Here is a 10731-nt window from a genome sequence, read left to right as displayed (position 1 = left end):
TATTCAGAGCCTAGCCTCTGTTTTGACCTTTCTGCCAGAACGGATGTTGCGGGCTTTTGGCGTCTCCGATTACCTGAGAAAATAGGGTGGGTCTGCGGGGTCTGATGGCTGTCCTGTGAGGTGCCCAAATTCAGCTATTCATACATGAGTAAAATAAGAGTAGCAGATTATATTTACAAATAATACCTTGCTACTATGCCAAAATAATGAGTCCTGGTGGCGTAGTGGCAAGAATCTGTGCTGCAATCCTGAATCCATGGTAAGGATGGGCAATCCCCTCCCATGAGATTAACCACCTCTGAAAACTCAGAAGAGTGTCAGCTATGGGTCAATTCTGACTCAGTGGTACTCAACAACAACAATAACAATTATGCCAGATATCTTTTAAGATAAACCAATGGCAATAGTACACATTATAATAGAGGAAAGCTGTGAATTTTAGCAAATGCCATTCAACTACTACCTGCAATTACCATTATTTACATTAAACCTGCAAATTTTTATACTAGTCTTATAAGAGCAGTAAAAAGGAAGAAAGACTAAAGCTTACGTACGTTCCACTGTTGTCCTATTGGGTCTTAAATGGAATGTTCAAATCTAAGTGTCATTGAGTTTACAGTTATAAAACCAACTGATGTTTGACCTTATTGACCTTTTTTTTTTTTTAGTAAACCTGTCTAGTTACATTTGCATTTCAAAACTTGGTACAAGAAACAAATGGAAATATTTTAAAAAATGAGTATCATAAAAAAGAAAAATACTGAGTATCAACAAAATTCGTAGCTTTCTACTTATATAAAGCTCACATTTTCCTTCCTGAAGATTATTTATTTTCACAGAGTAAAATTCTGTATCCTCTATCTGTATTATTATATTAGAATATTCCATAAGTACGTCTAATAAATATCTGCTTTCAGGGTATAATATCTTCTGCTCAAACAGCATGAAAACCACTGTATTGTGTAATAAGGAAGAGAGAAGATAGAAAAAGGAAGAAGAGAAAGAGGAGAAACAAACACAGGTGCAAAAATTGTGAGGGAATTTCACAGCAGAAGTTCCATGCTAAAATTTGTAATAAGGATTAATGTGCTGTAGAAGCCAGTGATTTTTAACAAAGAAGTAAAAACTGTATCAGAAATGTTTCGTTACTTTATCTTGGAGATCAAGATTTAAAATTAAATGTCTTTGACAATTTGAGAAAGAGGAGGTACTACAAAATTATATTTATTGGTTTTCATTCAATTATTCATACATAGTTTACTTCATATTATTAATTGTACTTGATTAATGTAGTCAATTACAAAATTTCATCAAATCCCTAATAAAGCCTTCTAATTCACTATATTAAAAACAAATGTAAAGGATCAAAGTTTAAATTTTTTGTCATCAAGTTTGATTAAGGAACACGAACTAAGCCTATATGTTACTGTTGTTGCCATGTGACATTGAGTTGCTTAAGACTCACAGTGACCCTTTGTACAACAGCCTTGAATCCTGCTCCATCCTGTGTTAACCTTATTGTCTCTGACACACCTACCCTCATTACCGCAGTCACTGAATCAATCCATTTCATTTAGTCTTTCTCTTGTGCTATCCAAGCACTCTTCCAAGTATGATGTCCCTCTTACGGATTGATCTCTCCTTGCAACATGCCCAAAGTGCGTCAGATGGAGCTTCAGAGTCTTTATCTCCAAGGAACAGCCTGATTTCACCCTCTCTAGGATGAACCTGTTTGTTCTCTTTGTAGTTCAACATTCTTCTCCAGTACCACAGCTCAAAGGCATCAATTCTCTATCATCACTAGTAATTGTCCAGCTTTCTGACACATAGCAAGTAATTCCAAAAATTATGGCCTGAATTAGGCACACCTTAGTCTCCAGTACTTTAGAGAGGTCTCTGACAGCCGACTTTCCCCTAGGCAATTTGTCTTTTAATTTCCTGGCTACTGGCACCAAGAGTGTTGATTGTGGAGCTAAACCTAAACCTATACAGAATGGTAAAAAGTATTAAAAATATACATAATTGGAAAATAAGATTAAGAACTTGTCCTTGAATGGGACATATGTGTTGGATTGACAATGAAAAAGTTTCAGAAGAGCTCCTGGACTAAGATGACTAGAAAAAGAGATCTGTCAATCAGCTTCAGAAAACTGTTAAAGAAACGCTATGTATCACACAATACGATTACTAGCTAATAACGGCAATGACCCCAAACCAGGCAGCTTTTTGTCCCATTGTGCATGGAGAGTTGTTGTGACAAGAGCCTACTCAAAACACAAACTCATTGCTGTTGAGTCAGAACTAACTCCAAGTTGACTTTCCCTTGTGTTTGTGAGCCTGTAAATCACAAGGGTGATTGCTTATTTTTCTCTCAGGGCCACTGATGGATTCCAATTGTAAGACAGACCTTGGATTTAGAGTTAGCAAAGCAAATTCCTATTGATTGTGCCCTTAGAACTCAGTGGAACCTAATGTTTTGAGGATCACATAGAATAGGTAAAGAAATAGCACTGTGCATCCCATGAAAATTTAAGCAAATATAGTTTGCTAGTTATTCTTCCATTTTTCTGCAAACTGCTCCTGTCTTGTGTACTTTTTCAGATTTAGACACTTCACTAAACAATCAAAACAGAGAGGGAAGTTAAGGGGTTAACCAAAACAATGACTAATATTTTCTAAGTAATAAATAATACTATGTTATTGTGGGTATGTACTGCAGAAGAAAAATTTTAGAATTTATATAATTAATTAATGCATGAGAACAAAATTCTCTCCATAAAAGCTTAAAGGATGTTTTTGGGGTTTTTTTTAAAAACTAAAATTAAAGCTACAGGGGTTTTTCTTGTGTTTTTGTTTGTTTGTTTGGTTGGTTGGTTTTTTAAAAATAAATAGATATTTTTTAACTGTCAGGATTCAGTACTGAGGGATATATTTTACAGATAATAAAAGTAGATCAGTCCCAAAATAGTAATGGAGTTTTCTATCTAGAATATGAAATGGATCATCCCAAGTATTCTCTGAAGCTTCTATGATAGTGTTTGGCTAGACACATTCCAAAATTAAAACAAACAAAATACCAAACCCAACTTTATTCTTTTAGGCTTAAAGAATTGATCCTTTCTCTCTCCTTCCCAAGGAGCCTTAAGGGTGTAGGACTTTACGTGATGGGCTGGTAAACAAAGTTAGCTTCTGGAATCCACCAGGCGCTTTGTGGCAGAAAGATGGACAATCTTCTCCCAAAACTATTTACAGTCTCAGAAACCAGATGCAGGGTCACCAAAATCTGAATTGGTTCAGTGGCAGTGAGTGTAGGTTTTTAAATTTTCTTTTTGTCTTTAAATAAGTAAATATTTTGGCAGTCCTTCAAGCTCTTGTAATAGTAGAACCCCAGCTAAATGAATTCAAGTTTGCAGACTTGACTAACCAGACCAAATTTGGCTCAAGAATTTTGAAGCATGTGATACATCTAAGCTAATCATTTCATCATTGCAGATTTAACCTACCATGTCCACCAACGTGAAGCTTTTAAAATCTAGGTGCAGTTTAAAAATCATTTATTATGAAAGCAATACAACACAGGAATAAGATATTAAAAAGTTCCTTGGTACTATTCCAGTCCTTACTGGCATTAGTATTCTCATTGAATTACAAAAAAGTCATTGACAGTAGTGACCATCACGATGAATCATGAAAGCATTGATCTGGAAAGAAGTTTAAGAGATAACTTGATTCAAACTTCTTACTCCTGGATAGTGAATACCTATACAAATGCAATTGTTCAGAAGAGATACTGTGTAATATTTGAAACTTAACACTTACCTTTCTTTAAACAGTATAGAGGTATAAGAAAGCTTTATTGGCTTGTCTTCAGCTTGGTTAAAATAAAGTTTCAGCCGAATTGTTTTTATGACCTTGACTTTTTTTTAGTTAAGTAAAATTTTTATTTTATACTGGCTTACTTAGAAAAGTCATATACATTGCTTTTCACGCAAGACCTTTTCCATTTCCTTTATCCATCCCTTCTTTTACCCATCATATTGTATGACTCTCAGATTAACCATCCCTTCCCCCACTCATCCTCACCGCTGCTCTACTCCCTCCTGCCCTCCCCCCACCCTTGGATCCTCATACATGCTCTACAATAATGGTCTTGTACAGTATTTGTCCTTATGGGATGGACTGAGTTAATTCACTCAGAATGATGCTCTCAGTCTCTAACACTGTTGGTGGAATTGTAAAATGGTACAACCACTCTGGAAAGCAGTTTAGTGTGTTCTCAAAAAATTGAACATAGAAATTTCATATGACCCAGTTATTCCACTGCTTGTAATATGCCCCCCAAAGCAATAACTGAGGCACAAACAGAAACTTCTACACCAGTGTTCAGAGCAGTGCTATACATCACCTGGATTTTTATGCAAGAAATAATTTAAAATTCCAAATAATCCATATTTTTTAAAACAAATTTGTTTGGGCAAAGCAATGTATCTCTTCTTTATTTTCAGAATGCAGAAGGCGCCGATTTGTGATGAGTTCTTTTTCTTTTTTTTATTTTTTATTTTTTTTGAGTTCTTTTTCTAAAACTACAAAGACCTCAGGACAAGTTTTATGATAAAACTGTAAAATAAATAATAAGCTCATATTTACTGAGCATTATTATGCCCCAGAAAATGAAATAAGTTATTTTTATTTCTTAGTATTCTGTGAGGCATGTGTTTGCAATTTTAAAGTCATAGGGACATTAAATGATATGCCTAAATGTATACAGCAATGCACAGTGTTGGGACATTGGGGAGGGAAAGGCAGATAATGCAAACTTCTGTATTGGATCCTCTTTCTTCAATCTACAGAAGTCTCCTGATAGGGCAAGTGCTTGTAAGGCATGTGTTTTCACTCCTTTGCACAGTGTTCTGGAGTGTATAGGATCATGGTCCTCTCATAGATTTTCCTACCTGTAGGTCATCTGGTAAACCTCTTGAGCCCAACCTACTTCTTAATTTTAAACAAATATTAATGCATGAATATGATGAACTGTTCAGCAAAAATGTCTGTGCTCCAAGTTCAGTGCACAGTGCTTGTGAGGATAACAGCTATAAACAATCAAATTTCCATAAAATTTCAATTTAAAGTTTACTCATAACTGTATGTTAATCTGTTTATATTTTACAAATATATCTCTCTCCTTGCCATTGAGTTGAAACTGAGTCTCAATATCTGAAACTCTTTCGGGTTAAACAAAATAATAGTGACTGCTTCAAAATCTTTTTGTGGCCAACCAGTTAAACACAGACATCTCAAACTGCCTTTTAAATGTATTATATTATTATTATTATTATTTTTTACTGGCAATTCACATCTCATCTTAAAATTGTTACTTTTAATGCATCCACATTTTCATCCAGAGTACAACACACAACTCCACTAGAAAATCTTACATGTATTTCACATAGCAACCCCAATGATTTTTGTATATAGATTAGGTAGTGTGCTGTCATTCTGTAAGGCTTATGGGGCGATGTGAAGGGTGGTGGGAGAATGAAACGTGTTTTATGTTCTCTAATGATGTTGAAGGAAAACCATTGGTGGTTAAAGTTTTAGGGAGTTGTACTGCTAGTCAAAAGGTAGCACTTGTAGTAATTTGAATCCATCAGCCATCCTATGGGGAAAAACTAGTCATCTCTCATGTGATTTAGTATCAGTATCCCAGTGGAGGGTCAGAGAGGAGTCAGTTCTAACTCCACAGCAATGAGTTGTTTTGTTTACTTTTTTAATGATCTTGAAACATAATAAACTATTCCAATATGCAAGTTATCTGTTGGTGAGTCTTTCTCCAATCCTGATACCAAATTCCTCCTCATATAACCCAGCTTTCTGAAGGATCTGTCATGCATATAGATTAAAAAGGTATGGAGACAGAATGCATCCCTGACACATCCCTTTCCTGATTTGGAACCATGCAGTGTTTTCTTGCTCTTTACTGAGGACTGCTTCCTGGTTTCACATGACTACAATCGAGTGTTCCAGGATTCTCATTCTCCTCAAGATTAGCCAAAATTTCTCATGATCCACACAGTCAAATGTTTTTGCATCGCCAATGAAATATAGATAAACATTCCTACTGAAATACAATGATGTAAGTCTCCAGACTAAGGTGTTCCTGATCCAGGCCAGGGTCTTCACAATTATTTGCTATGCATCAGAGAGACGGACAAAGCCTAAGGATGACAGAAGAAGAATTGATGTCTTTGAAAAAAGTCTTGATCATACCATGGACTGTCAAGAAAACAAATAGGTCTGTCTGGGAGAGGGTGAAACCAAGTTTTTCCTTGGAGGCTAGGAGTTTGAAGCTCCATCTCACATACTTTGAGCATGTGGCCAGGAGAGACTGGTTCTTGGAGAAGATCGTAATGCCTGAAAGGGTGGAGGGATAGTGCAGGAGAGGGAGACCCTAGATAAGATGGATTGAAAGACTGACTGGAACAATGGGGGTAGGTGTGTCAGAGTCAGTGAGACTGGCTTAGGACAGGGCAGATTCAGAGCTGCTGTACATAGGTTGCTGTGGGTTGCAAAGTGACTTGACGGTACATAACAACAATATACAAGTTGGAAAGGAATCTAACTAAAGGCAAGGGGGGATTTATTGTCCGGATTGCTGATTGAATTGATAGTTTCCATATTAATTGTTATGAAAAGGTTTTTCTGATCCACCTATGATTACTGTCTTGGAGGTAAAAGAACCCAGTTGCAAACTCCAACCAACCCAACATTTTCTGTTAAATCTCAAAATCCTCACTATTCCATCTGTGCTTCCTGACGATGTGTACAGATAGAGCAACATCTATTTCTATGTGTCATGAGTGGAACCTCTCATATAACTGACCGTCTAGCAGGTGTTCAGAGGCCGTAAATCACACTAGAGGAGATCGTCTACCTTCTCCCGCCCAGCAGCTAGTGGATTCAATCAGTTTTGTCTTTGGGTTGACAGCACTGAAGTTGACTAGCTAAATGTGTGTGTATATATATGATTTAAAGTTAACATGAGAATAAAATAATTATACTCCATTAAGTGGAAGAATTCCGTATTTGTATTTATTGTGCTTGACTATATTTTTGTTTATAAGAATATTACACACTGATAGCTAGAAATAGAAACTTTTATGTAAAGACTCACAACCTGAAGAACAGATTTAGGATTTCAAGAGTGGAGAACAGGAAAATCAAAGGAGTTAAAACCACATTTCAACGTGAAAATTAATACTAATTATCATCACAAATGCATTTCAATGATTACAAATGACTTTAGTAATACTCATTTTGTAACTTATCAACTTTCATTAATATTTATCCTGCAATTCCATTACTTCACGGAGTTCAATTAACCAACAATTCTATTTCTTACTTGACTGGAGGAAAATTTCATTTCTCTTCAACTATATTTTAGTATAAAAAATCTTTATTGAGGTATAATTTAAACAATAATATTAAGCAATTTTAAGTGTATAGGTAAGGAAGTTTTAAAAATCTCTATTTATATACATTTCTAGTTCTTCAAAAAGTGATCATGTTCCATTTTAGTCAATACCTAGTGCATCACACTTGTTGTTTCAGTCTATATATTTTAGTTTTGCATATTCTAAGGTTTAAAAAATTAATAAAAGTATAAATGAATACTATACATAAATAAAACAGAATAGTTTTATGCCTGACTTCTGAAGTCCAAAACAATATATTTGTGATTTATCGATGTCATGTATGTTAATTAATGGTTTGTTCTTTTTATTGTTAAGAAGTCCTTTGCACGTATGTGGTGATGTATTTCCTTTCATTTTATGGCTATGCTAAAACATGTAATTAGTTAACTTATGGATGAAAATTTTTGTTGAAATATTAATTAATATAATATAAATACTTGGCCTTTTATAATTTTCCGTGTCTTTTTTGGCTGGTTTCTATTCATTGCTTTCCATATAAATTTTGCAAATCTTGTTAAAATTTTTGTTGCTAATTTATTGTAAATATGTTCAGTCTAAAAAATCAATATATAGATAATTTCTTTTTAATAGTATTAATCCATTACAACAGTATACATAATATAGTGGCAGGTGCCACCATCACATTGATTCTAACTCCTAGCAACTCTCACTAAAACCCTATCCAATTTTGCACCATCCTCAAAATTGTTGTTTGAGATCACATTTCATCCCTATATCATTGGGAGTTGACTTTTTTGTTTTTCATTGAGCCTCAAGTCTGGAATAGGTCCCCTTTAATATCTTTTCACAATATTTTACAGTTATTATTGTATAGGTCTTTTGAAGATTTTACTAATGAAATTATTTGTGAATAAATTGATATTTAATTAAATGATACTTTCCTAAATAATATGTTTGTGTTTCATTATTCAGTTATGTATATTTAGCATCTGTAAATCTGCAGTAATGGGCTCAAATATGTCAAGGATAATAAGGACAGTATAGGATTGTATAGGGTTCAAATCTATTGTTCATATGGTTACTATGAGTCATATGTGACTTGGTGGTATTTAACAACAACAAAGCCACATGTTAAATTTTCCTCTGCTGAATCACGTATTGACTCATTATTTTGCATATTCTGTGGGCTATTCTGCAATCTATGAGTAAAAGTACTTCTATATCTTGCCTTTAAATGTTAACTGTATTTCCTTTGCTTGCCTTTTAGTACTTACTAGGACCTCCCAATAATATGAAGAAAAAGTAAAGTGGTGAGAGTAGAATTCAAACAGTATAATTTGACTCTCTAGAGATATGGTATGCTCCCTAGAACCTTAAAGATCTATACTTCAACTCTTATAGATCAAAGCAATGGATATCTCTGTCATATCACTTTCCTTGTTATGCATCAATGAATTGATTTTTTTATTCTTCTATCTATATAATTTCTAAATCAATAACATATAAAACATCCTGGAATCTGTGCTGATTTATTTTAATAAAAAATATATTTAACATTGGTTATTTTGAGGCAACTACTTGTTAATATTATATTGTACAATGTTAGCAATTCATCAGATTTTTTTTTTGAGGGACCAAAAAGTTACTTGAGAACAGGTAAATACTACCACTTCTTTTCTCTTTCATTCCTTAGGTCATCATGCATATTTGCAATTATATTCAGAGTGGAGTGTTTCTAGAGATTGATTTTCTTGGCTAGAGGTGGATAGTTTCAAGGTTTTCCTTTGACACTGTTATGTGGACTTTTATTCTAAGTCCAGGAAATCAATGCAAAGGACCTTCTGTTTGTTAAGGATATTCAACACAAATATATACTCAAAGATCAGGAAAATAAACAGACATTGGAGCAATAGATACTCTGGGGTTGAACTAGATCGCCATTTATTTTTTGGCCTTACAAAGGCACAACTGTAAATAAGAAGTTGTAATTATTGATATTGGTATTGATCCTATATTCAGTGATCCAAAGGCATTACTTTTCCCCACCCCACTCCACACAAGGTATATTGTTATTGTTAAGGGCCATAGCAACATAGCAACCCTATGAACAAAAGAATGCAAAACTTTCATCTTTTCTAATAAGTTAATAATTTCTAGAGGCAAGCTTTTTGGAAGTGGATTCCACTCTTGCTTCCAAGCCTGTTTTATTCCAGATTCACAAAAACCCAAGGGCCAGAAGCCTTTTTAAAGGCCGGTTCAAATTCAATCACCTCACACCTTATTGTGAGCAAGAGCCACACCCTAGTCTCAACCCCAAACCAGAAAACACACCTTTGAATCTTCTCAGCCTGGTAACTATACAGAAGGTATAGTTACTATTTAAATAGCTGCTAGCAAATTAAGGGGGTGGGGGAATGTGCAAATTCCATTTCCTGGTCCTTCCTCAAGAATATTTAGGTTTCCTTTCATCAGTGGACTATGAGACTAAGTGGTTGAAATTTGAAAATCAGACTAATATCGCTTTTCTAGAATGAGATTGTTAGAGTTTAATTTAAAGGCCATAGTTATATATACCTTAATGTAAAGAGATTCTATTCCTATTCTACCTTATCCAGTCATTATCATAAATTCACCTTGTCCTGACTTTTAAGCACTTATTTCTTTCTAGGTCAGCATTCTATCAGCCTAAGCACCATGAAAACATCACTTGGGTCAAGTCTGGCCTGCAGATATAACTGGCAGTGCTCTTCTCAAGTATCTTGATGACCTCTCCTCAAATACACTGAATTGTGTTTAAGTGTCCAATCAGACTCCCAAAGATAGAGTCATGTTAAAAGAAAACTGTCTTGCATTATAAATCCATTCTGCTGAATACCGCTATAAACTGTTTTGATATTTTCCCATTATTTATGGTATACCACTATTTAATCAAATAAACCTCATGGATGCATTCGAGCACTGTATTAAGATCAGCTTCAGATATTTAATACAGATTGCTATTCTCTTTGAAGAGTAGTTCCAAGTAAATAAAATCTTTTTTTATCCAGTCTTACATACTCTCAAGCACCTGCAATTCCTGTATAGGACCTTCATTTCTTTTAGTGGAAATATTAGCCCAGTCCCAATACTCTTTCAGTAGAATATTTTACTCACTTGTTTGTTATTTTTGTGTGCCTTCAAGTTGCCTGTGACGTTGTTGTTGTTGTTATGTGCCGTCGAGTCATTTGCAACTCTTAGCGACCCTATGCACAACAGCCCTAAACCCTGCCAACCGCACTGCCTCTGACACACCCATCCC

The sequence above is a fragment of the Elephantulus edwardii genome, unplaced genomic scaffold, assembly GCF_000299155.1.
Source record: "Elephantulus edwardii isolate Elephantulus edwardi_28Jun2011 unplaced genomic scaffold, EleEdw1.0 scaffold00114, whole genome shotgun sequence".
Taxonomy (NCBI): Eukaryota; Metazoa; Chordata; class Mammalia; order Macroscelidea; family Macroscelididae; genus Elephantulus; species Elephantulus edwardii.
The sequence above is the reverse complement of the archived record's forward strand: the minus strand, read 5'-3'. Positions refer to the sequence as shown.